Source organism: Myotis myotis, unplaced genomic scaffold (genome assembly GCF_014108235.1).
Source record: "Myotis myotis isolate mMyoMyo1 unplaced genomic scaffold, mMyoMyo1.p scaffold_m19_p_37, whole genome shotgun sequence".
NCBI lineage: Eukaryota > Metazoa > Chordata > Mammalia > Chiroptera > Vespertilionidae > Myotis > Myotis myotis.
The window spans coordinates 1616732-1630256 of record NW_023416343.1 but is presented as its reverse complement, the minus strand read 5'-3'; positions in this window follow the sequence as shown (position 1 = coordinate 1630256).

Here is a 13525-nt window from a genome sequence, read left to right as displayed (position 1 = left end):
GTGCAGGAGGCAACCAACCGATGTGTCTCTCTCACGTGGATGTTTCTCTCTCTCTGCCTCTCCCTCTCCCTTCCACTCTCTCTAAAAATCAACGGAGAAATAGCCTCAGGGGGGAATTAACAGCAATGTGCCGAGCCCACTGACCGACCGTCCGTCCCTCCTCCACGGGGCGGCCTGGGAGCCTGGCGGGCACGTCCCCAAACACAGACTGGAAACCGCTTCAGGCCCGCGGCTCACCTGGCCCCACCTCCCGTCCGGGCAGCTCCGTTCCCACAGTGTCAAGGGCAACGAGCACAACCACAGAAGAAAGCGTTGTCGCCATCAGCCCCCTAATGAGCGCCTAACTCGGTTTCCACCTTGTCCCAGAGGCACGGGGAGAGCCCTGCTTTCTTTAAAATATCAAGAAAACATCATTTGCTCTCAAACGTCCCTAAAAGCAGGTCGAAATGGCCAATAAAGGCGAGGTAATCGCATCAGCATGGATCAGAAGGCATTTCTCAGGCCCGGGAAGGAGGGTGCAGGGCCGAGGCGGCGGCCGCGGAGCGGGGTCCCCGGGGAGCGGCCCACCCGTGGGGCGCAAGGGGGGGGGGCCCACACAATGCGATTTCCTTTGAGCGCAAACGCCTCTCTGGCCCCTCGTTCTGTCCTAATTACTGAAACCTGATTTCTGCCGAGACGCCGTCTCAGCTCGGGCAGAGCGGGCACTGCCTGGCTGTTTGGAGAAGCGGTTTCGCCCGTCCCTCCTGGGCCCGGCTCCGAACGTCTGACTTCTCGGCTCTGTCCGCCCCCCTCCCCCGCAGGTGACCCGCCCGGGGCTGACGCAGCCCAGTGCCCGGGGAGCTCGTCCTCTCACCTGCCTGGGCCTCCACTCGAGTCCCACAGCCCTCGACGAGCAAACACACATACAGTATAAATATTTAAGAAAAAGTAAATTCCATTAAGCTGCCCTCTGATGGATTAGCGGTGGGTACTTATCTGTGAAATATTAAACTCCAGACATTTATATCCACACAAAAAAGAGTTTCCTGCCATTTGATGAGAATTATGTGTCTGGCACTAATAAAATATTAAACTCCAATTTAAAAGATAAGTATCGGATCCACTTTTTTCATAATAAAACACTTCACTGTGCTCAGCAAAGCCACATGCGCGAGGATTTCCATACAGTTCGGTGTTTACAAACTTCCGTCCGAGTTCCGCGTCCGTGTTCATCAGTGGCGGGGGTCTCCCCCTCCCCCCAACACCCCGGCACACCCCCCCCCCGCCCCGTCCCCCCCGCCCGCCCCGACCCCGTTGTATAAATTCGCGCCAAACTGATGTGATGTTTCACGTTTAAAATAAGAGACGCACGTGGGAAACATCGCCGCCCGCAGCGCTCCTGTCTGGTGGTGCATTGCTCCCAGCGCTAGCGTCCCTTTCTGACCCGTCAGCGGGGAGAGCACGGGTGCCCTTACCAATGCGCTGCCTTTGAAATCTGCCCGGTGTTGCCAGGGTGGTGGGGTGCGGGGGGGAGTGAGCCTGTGCGAGTTTATGGGGCTCAGCCCGCCGCGGCCTCTCCTGCCCCACACGCTTCCGTCTGCGGGACTCGTACCTGGTCTCCCAGACGCGGCCCAGCACGGCCTCAGACCGGCCGCGGGGCCCAGCGGCACACGGCACTGGGGACACCGGACCTGGCCTTCGCACGGCGGATCCGCGTCGCTGTTGGCTCGGGAGGCCCGGCCCTGGCCGCACCGTCACCGGGGCCGCAGTCCTGGTCTTGCTCTGCCGTCTTCCTGTCGGGAAGGGCTCCGGCGGCGAGGAGCCTGGCCTCCGCTCTGCCCCGCACTAAGGCGTCTCCTGAAGGACTCAAGGAGGAGAGAGAGGAGGGAAGACAAGTCGGAGCAGCAGGAGGGGGCCTGTCGGGCCGGCCCAGCTCCCGCCGCCTCTGCCTCCGTGGGACAGCTGGTGCCTGGGACAGAACTCTGTTCTGTGTGACGAGGGCGGGCGGGCGGCTCCGTCTGCAGCTTCAGGTAAGTTAGCACCTGTGCTTCCTCGTCGTCCCCCCGTGAGGCCCCGGCCTGTGTGTCCCACACACTCCTCCGTGGGAGGCAGATCTGCACACGCACTGGGGCCATTTATCAGAGCCCACGGAGGGCGACACCGCGTCGCGACCCTCAGGACGGTGACGCCACCCACACCGCCCATGTGAGAGGGAAGCAGGGAGGAATGGAGTTAAGGCCCGTGTGCCAGCGGGCACGGCTTGTTCTCTGCGAGGAGGCACAGACCGGCCGCCTGGCTCCCTTCCTGGCTCCACTCTGCACGGGCTCTGAGCCGGGGTTGGGGGTGGGGTTGGGGTGGTGACAGGTGTGCCAGGACCTGCCTGTGCTCCCAGTGGGGCTGCTGGGCACCTTCAATGTCCCCTTGCCTCCTCGCCGGCCCTGTGGTGCCCACAGTCTGGCACCTGACCCCTCACCTCCGCCTCGTCCCCCATGGAGGGCCTCTGGACACTCGGGTCCCGCTGCCGAGATGCTCCTGCCGCCACTGGGTGTCTGGGAGGCCTGATGGGGGCTCACGCTCCTGGTCCTTCGCCTGCCGGGCCCTCACCTTCAGGGCCCTCACCTGCAGGGCCCTCACCTGCAGGGCCCTCACCTGCAGGGCCCTCACCTGCAGGGCCCTCACCTCCAAGGCCGTGAGCAGCAGGTGAGGCGAGGGGGGGAGGGGCAGCCAGCGAGCAGCTGGGAAGCGTTGCGGGTCCACAGGGAGAGGCTTGCAGGAGGCGCCGACAGGCCGAGGCCCAGCCGTTCGTCCGGTTGCTGTTCTCATTCCCAACAAATACTCGCTTTCCTGTGAGCATTTTCCTCGAAGAGGGTCCCCGAATGGAAAGCCTCCGAATTCACACCAGAGGCCGCCTCCCGCAGGAAGCCCGTCGCGGTTCCACGCTGTGGAGCAATGGCCTGCCTGCGACCACGCCGATGGGCATCGCTGATGCCTGCGACCACGCCGATGGGCATCGCTGATGCCTGCGACCACGCCGATGGGCATCGCTGATACCTGCGACCACGCTGATGGGCATCGCTGATGCCTGCGACCACGGGCCCTCTGGCTCTCCAGCTGCTGTCCACTCGCAGGTGCAGCCGGAGTCACGGCCTAGATCGGTGCCTGCGACGGTTAAACCCGCCCCCACCTGCCTCGCCGGTGCTGCGAGGGGCACGTGGCTCACGGGGGGACAGGAGCCAGCGCAGATCCCCAGGGACCGTCCGGGAGGCGGTCACATCGCCACAGGCAGTGAGCCCCGAGGGCGGCGGCGAGGCCCTGCAGTGACGGTGTGTCCCAGGCCACGGCAGCCGGCTGGTCTCCCAGGCCACGCCCAAGCCAGAGCTCCATCCTCTGGCTGAGAAACTGCCGCGGACTCGGGTGTCTCTGAGCCGTGTCTCGGGGGACAAAGTCTAAGGAGGTTGCAATGGCGCAGGCTTCCTGGAGAGACGGGAGGTCTCCGCTCCGCCCGCACCCTCTGCCCGCGCTCCCGGCGTCCTCAGCAGGCTCCGGCCGCCCACACGGGGAATTTATGTGGTGATTTCCGCGGAGGGAGCCGAGGCCTTGAGCGGGAACGCTTAGCTCCCCAAGGCCGCCTCCTTCTCGGGGCTGGAGACGTTCCAACCCTCCCTTCTGGCTGCGCGGGTGCGAATGGTAACGGATCAGCCGAGGGCGCCGTTCAGTGCGGCGGAGCTTACAGCGTAAATGCCAGGGGGCCCCTCGGAGAGAAGTGGAGCTCCTGTGGGAGTGTGACCCATTTGTGCACAAGTGGGTCCCCCACTTCCTCGGGGCGGAGGCAGACCATCTGGAGCCTCCCCTCCTCCCTGTGGCTGCGGGGGCTGGTTCCTGCCCCGGTTGGGGCACCTCAGGTCCTGTGCCCTTTGACCCCCGTCCCGCGTCCTGGAGGCTGAGTCTCACGGGGTGTCTACGTCACAGCGAGGGGACCTGCAGGTGGTCCCAGAACTCGGCGTCTCCGTGTGGACGGCTTCCAAATTCAAGCAACCAAATGGGGGGGCCGCCGCGCATGGAGGGAGAGGTGCCGGGGAGCCTGGGCCCTGCTCCTGCTGCCGGGACCCTGCTGTCTCCCTGGGGTCCTGAGAGCCGGGGTCCCGCTGCGGTGGGTGGGGAGCGGCCGTTTCTCCAGGCCTGGCTCCAGAGCAGGTCGCAGGCCTGAAGGCTGTTCTAAAACATGAGTGCTCCTCCCCGTGAGTCCTCCTGAGATTCAGCTGCGTGTTCGTGCGCAAACCGCGGAGCAAGGAAGGAGGCTCTCGCTGAGCAGAACGGAGTCCGCGGCTGGAGGCGCTCAGAGCAGCTCCCGCAGTCCGCCTGCGTGGCTGGTGCGCTCCTCAGATGCGGGGTCTCCCCTGGCCCTGGAGCTGCCCCGCAGCGCAATGAAGAGGGGCCACCTGGGCCTCGGGGTCTGCTGGTCACCCGGCGGGTTTCTGGGTGGCCTGAATGTGAGGGGCCCCTGAAGGGCCCGAACAGCAGCACCCCGAGGTGCCCCGGGTCCGAGGATACGCACACAGATGTCCGGGGGCCTCATTCCGGCTGCCCCCTGACACTGAGGAGTCCCCCCATCACGGCCCTGGGACAGACCTGAGCCCCAGCCAGAAACGGGCCTCCATCTCCCCACGGCGGCTCCCTGGGAACACCGCGGCCCCCGCAGGCCCCAGTCTGCCCTCCTTCTGGCTGCAGGGGTGCTTCCCCACCCGAAAAGGGACCCGGAGACGCTTTGCCCTGGAAGGAGTTGTTTTCTGAGAAAAGCCAGGCTGACCCGGCCTGTGGTCACCATTGGAAAGGAGCCTGGGTCTCGGCTCCTCACTGTCCGTGATCTGGGGGGTCCCTGGGGAGGTGCGGGGACCTTGAGTCTCGGCAACAGCAGCGCGATGATGAGAGAAGCAGACGTGACTCAGAAAACATATGGGTCCAATTTGGGTTTAAAAATTAATGGGAAAACACATTCTCTTCAAACCCAAAACAATGAAAAATATTTTTTAAGCAGGAAGAAACCCAAAATACAGCTGGGCTGGCCCGCTCGCGCCCGTTGCTCAGCGCGGCCCCGTCACCGCCGCCGGGTGCAGGGAATCGGGGCTCGGGGCCGGGCCAGGCCTCCTGCTGTGCCACCACCGGGACAGGGGCCTGCAGGACCGGGTGTGGCTGACACTGGGACGGTGATGGCTGAGGGCAGCGGCTGGGCAGAGAGGCGCCAGGAGTGGGCAGTGGAGAGGGCCAGGGCCGGGCTGGGGCCGGCAGGGAGGCCCGTCCACTCACCGAGGTCTCAGAACATGGAGAAGAGAAACAACCCATCTCTCACCATCAGGGAGACTCACCAGGGAAGGCCCGTGGTGCTGGGCCCCCCGCTCTCCCCACCGCCTCCCGCTGAGCCCCCGCCACGGGGTCGGCGCTGCCTCCGGCGCCGACGCGGTGCCCCGTGCCCAGCCCGGCCGCTGAGGCTCCGCTGGTCAAGTGGCCGCAGGGGGGGCCTGAATGTCACCCGTGTGTCACCTGCCAGCCGGCCTCTGCTTCACCCCCGGCTCCCTCGACCTTCTGGTCCACGGCCGTGCCGGCCCCCTGAGCGCCGCGCCCTCCCCTCCTCAGCCATGAGCTGGCCGCTCCCGGGAAGGAGGGAAGTGGCCGCCCTCACCTGGCTGCTGGCTCACACCCGCCTCTGCGGCCTCCAGGCCTCTGTCCTCCCTCCCGGGTCTGGACGGTCCTGCGTCCCGCGAGCCCCTCGGCTCCTCGGCTCCGTCTCAGCCTCTCCTCCCTGGCAGGCACAGCGTGGCGTTTAAATGCCCCCCCCCCGTGGCTGCCCCCCTCCCCGGGGCGGGCGAGAACAGTCCCACCGCCTCTGCTGTGGGCAGTGAAAGGATCAACGCACAGAAAACACCGGGAACGGTGGCCAGCGCGTCTCCGCTAACGCCGGCGCCTGTCACTGCCTGCTCCCGCCCGCGGTTAGAGCTCAGGCCTCTGGGGACGGAGTCCTTCTCCCCCCATGGCCCCGCTGTGGTCCCGGGCCCCTTGCCGTCGGGCCTCCCGCAGCCGAGCCACGCGCACCTGTGGCTTCTCCTTCTCCACGCGGCCACCGCCCCCTCCGTCCCTGACGGCCCTTCCTGCCCCAGCGCCAAGGCTCCGTGTCCCCCCCCATGCGGCTGGTTCGCTGCCACAGGGGCGTCTGGAGGAAGCTGCACAGTGTGGGGTGCAGGGCATCCTGTGCCAGGCTGGGGGTGGGGGGGCGCTGCTGGCTGGTGGCTGCGGCTCACAAGGCTGATAGCGCAGCTCGCGGCTGCCACACAGGAGTCACGTCTCGCACGTCTGTGCCCACACGGCGTGGCACGCCGCCAGCAGCCGCTGCCAGATTTACCCAGACGTGTTGAGCTGGCTCCGGGGGAGGAGAGGTGCCCTGTGTGTGTGCATGTGCTCATACACGTGTGTGTGCATGTGTGTGGCGTGTGTGCGCACACGTGTGGAGCCCCATATCTCTCCGGCGTGACGCAGACGAGGCAGGGATGGGGTTGGTGTGTGCTGTGTCCTGCGCCTCGTACCCCGCCCAGGGGTCCGTGCTGAATGTGGGTGTCCCGGGGGGAGGGGGGATCAGGAGGCGCCACTGTCCTGCGAGCACCGTCCTGCGGGTGCGTCAGGGCAGGGGCTCTGTCGGCCCAAGGGGCCAGCAGGGCTGGGCAACCAGGAACGATGCCCGAGAGGGAATACGGCCCAGGCTGCCCCTGTGGGTGGCACGGACACTGCCCGCTGGGATCGCGGGCCTGATGCGGGGACAGTAGCATGAGACAGACCTGGCCATCCAACCGCAGAGGAAAGGACGCCGGCTGCGCAAGCTCAGCTCCACCGACATTTGTCCACCAACAGCCTTCGCGTCACATCCCTGCCTCCAGCCGGGGGTCCTGGCCCCGTGCCACTGTGCACAGGTATGCACACCTGCACGCAGCATGCATACATGCACACACATGCACACACACACACACTCTGTGGCCACATCAGGGTGGGGAGGCTGACACAGCGGGTGGCCCGCGAGGATGGCATTCCCTGCACTCAGGTCATGTGACCTGGCCTGGGGAGGCCGAGGGGGCTGGGGCATGACCATCCTGCAGGAAGGATGAGGCCGGGAGGCAGGGGCTCGGGGGCCACCACCGCCCCTCTGAGTCCCCCACTCACCCCACCCGGGGCCGGCCCCGGTGCTACGCTCACCCCCAAGGACTCCCCGTTTATCGCGGGACCGGGACGAAGCTTACTAATGGGGATTGGGAGCCGGGCTGCCCTGTTTGTACACTCGGAGCGGAGCTGGGAGATGACAATACAAACCAATGACACGCGGGTCAAAGGAGCGCGCGCCGGCGTGGTGCCCGCTGGCTGCTCGGGGCGCACGCCGGCTCCCCTGGAGACACGGGGCAGGATGTCTGGCGATGAAGACACGCCTCCATTTCATTGAATGAAAGCACGCAGCCACCACTGACGGCCGCTCCTGGGAGCCGGGGGATCTGTGTGCCGCGGGTAATTCCTCATACTGACCTGAGCGATAGCCCCTGAGGGTCGAAATCTCAGGGTGCCTTCCAGGCGGTGGGTGAACACGCGCCAGTTCAGGAAGAACGGAAGGTGTGAACCTCACCCCGCGCTCAGGTTCACGCGATGGAAGGTTCTGGTCCGCTGACCCCGCCCTCACCACTGGGCCCCTCCCTGCTGGAGCCCAGTGACCCTCTGTCCCCGGAGCAGGGTCTGGTGCGGTGGCGTTTCTGTTTCATTGTTTAGCTGCCTACTCTTCGGTCACTTTCTTTATAAAACTGGACCCCGATTTTGGGGGGTGGGGAAGGGCCTCCCCTATTGTCTGCAGTCCCGATGAGGCTGTCAATCGAGGTGCCCAGGGGGTCATGCGGTCAGGGCTCTGCCAGGCATGCTGGCTGTCGCAGGATCCGGACTCTGTCAGGAAAGAGAAACCACCCAGGTTTGGCCTGGAGACCTCTGAGTTACCCTTTGGGTCGACAGAATGTGGCCCCAGTGATATCTACCCCTCGTCTCTGGGGCTGGTGGGGGTGCTACTTGACATGGAGACAGAGATTCAGCAGTGGGTGAGGGTGCAGACCCAGAGGTGGAATCAGCCCGGGCGACCCGTGTTGCCTAGGTAACCACAGGCGTCCTTATCGAGGAGCAGCCTTCCCACCCAGGTCAGAAAGAGCCGCCAATCGAAGAAGAAATCGTCAGGGATAAGACGGGAGGAGGGCTCCCAGCGCCCCGAGCATCCCCGAGGCTGGAGGAAGGGGGCCACGGGCCAAGGAACCGCAGCACCAAAAGCTGGAAAAGGCAAGAACAGTGGGTCCCTAACGCCCCAAAAGGGAGTGGAGGCGCCGACACGGGGGTTTCAGCGGGCGGAGAGCAACCCTTCCTCCCACGGCCCCAAGCAAACGCTGCTGCGCCTTTTGTTTCGTTTGGTTTTGTTTTTTCCTTCTGGGGTATGTTCTTTTGGTCCTTTCCTGTCTTTGTGGGGGTTTGTTTGTTTGTTTGTTTAATTAAGTATATTTTATGATTTCATTTATTTTTATTAGATTTTTACCTATCTCTTTATTTATTTATTAGATTCATTTATTTAACTGTTGATACCAGTTACCTCTGTTCCCCACATGCTCCTTGATGCTAATGCTATAGTTGATTATATAACGATAACACAGCTTAAAAATCCCACACTTCAGTGTTATATATCTTGCTTCAAAGAGACATTTTTTTTAATTAAAAGGAGATTTTTTAAAAAAACATATTTACCATTTATGGGACCCTTCATTCCTTTTTGAAAATCTAAGTTTTCATCTGATACTATTTACCCACAACGTGGAGAATTTCTGGTAGCATTTCTTCTACTAATTATCTACTAGCAACAGATTTTCTTAGTTTTGATTTACCTGAAAATGTCTATTTCACCTTTCTGCTTGAAGGGTATTTTCACTGGTTGGAGAATTCTGTATTGACAGTTGTTTTCATCGTTGAGAGATGCCATTCCACTGTCTTCTGGCTCCCAGTACTTCCGGTGAGAAGTCAGCAGTCATCAACATTGCTATTCCCCTTAGTGTCACGTGCTGTTTCCCTCTAGCGGCTTTCAGGATTTCTTCTTTGTGTTAGATTTCCAGCATGTTGAGTATCCTGTGCCTGGTGGGATTTTCTTTGTGTTGCTTTTTTTTCACTTGAGGCTTTCTGAGCTCCGCAAATCTGTCAATCTGTCTTTCATGAGATTCAGAAAAATTTGAGGCATTATTTCTTCAAGTATGTTTTGTTACCTTTAATGTCTCCCCTCATTCTTGGATTCCAATTACATGCCCCACAGATCACTGAGACTCTGTTGTTATTTCTGTGATTTGTGATCATCATTCCCTGTGACTTCTTTATTTTCTCCAGACGATAAATATTATTGATGCTAAAAGTTGTGCAATAGTAGCTACTTTATCCCATTACCAGCATGAAAATTCTCCCCACCCCCCCCAAAAAAACAACAACTCCTGATGTTATTATTTTAATTTAATTCTTAAACAACATTTTGAGGGATATAGCATTCTTGTCTGAAAGTTATTTTTGCTCAGAGTAAAAAAACAAATATTATTGAATTGATTTTCTGGCTTCCAATTTTAAAAATTTTTATTTAGGAGTCTAAAAGAGGCCACGTCCTGGCTCAAAGGAGAGTCAAGATCCAGCTCAGGAAGGGTCAGTGGTCTGTGGGAAGCCTGAGGGATGGGCTGCGGAGGTGAATGTGTAGCTGCAGAGGATACCCCACAGCGTGAAGGGGAGCACAAGAATGGCCAGCAGTTCAGGCTGGGGCTGTGATGGTTGGGGTCGCAGCAGGTCCCACCCATGGCTGACACCCAGATTTCTGCTTAGCTACTGCCAATAAAAATGTGTCTCTTCAAAACCGCCTTTTACTACAGACTTGTGATACACTGTTCAATAAAAACCAATGCTTTCATGCAGAGTCTCTGAGGTAACAACTGTTCCAGATGCAGATCAATGTGTCGGAAGAGATCCAAGTGTTTCATTTGTAAATAAATTCAGAGTCTGGGCAATTTTTAGCCTTATCAAGAACTAGAGGCCTGGTGCATGGATTTGGGGATTGGGCCGGGTGCCTGGTGTGGGGATTGAGCCGAAACCAGCTCTTTGACATCCCCCCAAGTGGTCCTGGATTATGAGAGGGCACAGACCCGGCCAAGGGACCCCACCAGTGCACAATTGGGGCCCGGGAGGGGCTGTGGGAGGGCTCCAGGGCGTGTCTGGCCCATCTCGCCCAGTCCCAATTGGCTGGCCCCCAGCAGCCAGCTAACCTACTGGTCAGAGTGTCTGCCCCTGGTGGTCAGCGAGCATCATAGCGACCAGTCGAACAGTCAGATGAGTGGCCGGACACTTACCATATTAGGCGTTTATCATGTAGGGTTGTGTTATTTATTCATTATTGTTTCCCTTAATTTTTCATCTGCTTTCTTTTGTTGTATATTTTTTGAAGACTTGCCCACGACCTTGGGTTCCTTACAACTGGTCATTGTCACTCAAGTTTTAATTACGTGGGCCATGGCTCTGGCAGCAAGGGCCAGCCTGGGCTTCGGAGTAATGGTGAGACTGTGCCATGGGTGAGCTGTGGAGGGTCCTATCCTACGCTGGACGTCCCTGCCTGGGAGCTCGGACTGAGCCCAACAGTCTAATGCAGTGGTCAGCAAACTCATTAGTCAACGGAGCCAAATATCAACAGTACAATGATTGAAATTTCTTTTCAGAGCCAAATTTTTTAAACTTTATCTATATAGGTAGGTACACTGTTATTAACTTAATTAGGGAACTCCTAAGGCTTAGGAAGAGCCACACTCAAGGGGCCAAAGAGCCGCATGTGGCTCGCGAGCCGCAGTTTGCCGACCACTGGTCTAATGGGTATGGGGACCTTAGGTGGTGCCTTTGTCCGGGGTCAGCAGATGGGATGGGTGACCATATCTCACAGAGGATGCCACTCCATAGGAGGCCATCTGGTCTCCTGGGCTTTGTTGTGGAGAAGTTTGGGGGGGTCTCAGCCTGGTGGGTAGGAGATGAGCCCAATTTCGGCTTCCTCAGGCTCTGCAGTCCCTGCCTCTGCTCATTCTAGAAGGCGGGGGTTAATGTAAAGGGCACATGAGTGCTTGTCCGAGCTCTCAGGCTCTGACTCTGCCAGGCACACCGACGTCAGGTGGGGCCCTGCTGGGCTGAGTGGAGCCTGGCTTGTGTGAGACTCTAGTTGTGCAGACCCTGGTACGGGCAGGTGTGGGTGTGGACTGTCCATGTGGCGAGTGGAGAGGGAAGCAGTGACGCCCAAGAGGGAACACTGGTCAGGGGTCAGGAGATTCATGTCCCAACTCCCTCTGAATGAATCTAGAGCTCCTGAGTACTAACTCCTGCAGCCCAGGGGCACCCCAACATCTCAGCACACGAGGAAGCCCTAAGTACTAGCTCCTGCAGCCCAGGGGCACCCCAACATCTCAGCACACGAGGAAGCCCTAAGTAGTAACTCCTGCAGCCCAGGGGCACCCCAACATCTCACTCAGCACACGAGGAAGCCCTAAGTACTAACTCCTGCAGCCCAGGGGCACCCCAACATCTCACTCAGCACACGAGGAAGCCCTAAGTACTAACTCCTGCAGCCCAGGGGCACCCCAACATCTCAGCACACGAGGAAGCCCTAAGTAGTAACTCCTGCAGCCCAGGGGCACCCCAACATCTCAGCACACGAGGAAGCCCTAAGTAGTAACTCCTGCAGCCCAGGGGCACCCCAACATCTCAGCACACGAGGAAGCCCTAAGTACTAACTCCTGCAGCCCAGGAGCACCCCAACATCTCGTCACATGAGGAAGCAGCAAAGTACGGTGAAAGGGGCACATGCATTACAGTCCAGCAGACCTGGACCCCACCGGGCAGTGCCCGATACTCACCCTGTGGCTTTGGACAGATCACCTCAGTGTCTTCCTGTGAACATGGTGCTGCCAGTGCCCGCCCTGCGGCAGGTGCCGCCCAGGGGACCCTGGGACCAGACTGAGCTCCCAGCCTGAGCCCGGTGCAGATGCGTGCTCTCACGTGTTCTCATGTGCTCTCACGTGTTCTCATGTGCTGTCCTGATGTGGTGCCCAGAGGCTAGCACAGTGGTTCTCACCCTTCTGGCCCTTTAAATACAGTTCCTCATGTTGTGACCCAACCATACAATTATTCTCGTTGCTACTTCATAACTGTCATGTTGCTACTGCTATGAATCGTCATGTAAATATCTGATATGCAGGATGGTCTTAGGCGACCCCTGTGAAAGGGCCGTTCGACCGCCAAAGGGGTCACGACCCACAGGCTGAGAACCGCTGGGCTGGCACCTCAGGGAAAGGAGCATGAAGGAGGGCCGGCTGCACCACCAGCTCACCTCTCACCGCTCTGCGGAGGGGGGAGGGGGCCGCTCTCCAGGCGAACCCCGAGAGAGCTGCAGGCTGCGAGCCCCATAGGGGCAGCGAGGGCTGTGTCCGCACCCCGTCTAACACTCAGCGGGGTCCCTGTGTGTTTGTTGCGTGAAAGAAGGAACATGATGACCTCACCCCCTACCCTGGACTCCCCTGAGCCACTGCCCGCCCGCCTCCGACCGCCCTCAGCAGCGAGGAGCTGTGCCCCCGCCTTCCTCGCGCCACTGTCTCGGGGTGCCCCTCGCTGACCTCGCGGGAGTCTGAGCCGCCGGGAGAGACCGTGCCTTTGCTGCCTCCCTTCCTGCTGGTGGCGACGGTGCCTTTCCCCATTTATGAAGAAAAAATGTAAATGGTGACAAAAGCTATTTTTATAATGTTTTTATCTATTCCATGACTGACATCAATAACACATAACAGTTCCATTGACATTGTATCGCATCCAATGGGCCCAGTGACCTGGTTCAATGACAGCGGAAAAGCCTCGTCCATCATCCCTGGGGCTGGCTCGCGGCAGATCCATTAGCGACGCCGCACCCCCGAAGCGCCCAGAACCGACGCCAAGTCCATTTCCAGGTTCCCCTCCTTCCCAGCTTCCTCTCCTAACGGCCTTGGCCCAGCGGCCGCGGGCGTCCTCCTCCATCTCCCCTCTGAGAGGGGTTCACGCCGAACTTGCTTTGACACTTGAGGGTCGGGGGGGGTGGGGCAGGCCTGTGCGAGGCACACAGTAGGGGCTCAGTGTATACATGAACGAGGGAGGGGTGGGTGGAGCGCACCTGTGTCTCCCGGCAGTGAGGCCCGGCTCTGCCGGGGGCGGCTCAGACCCTGGGCGTGGGTGCTGGGACTGGGATTCGGGTCCGTGGAGGAGGGGGGACTCCCTGTCTGGGTAGCTGGCACTGGTGGGACCAGATAAGGACAGGGAGTGGTAAGAGCTTCAGGACACTTTTCCAAATACAAACTGAGCTGGGAAACGCCCGGCCTCAGGACCGGGGACCCGCAGCACCGGGCAGCCAGGGGCCTGTGCTGGGGGCCTGCTAGGGACCCCGCCACCACCCCTGTGGTCCTCATCTTCTCGG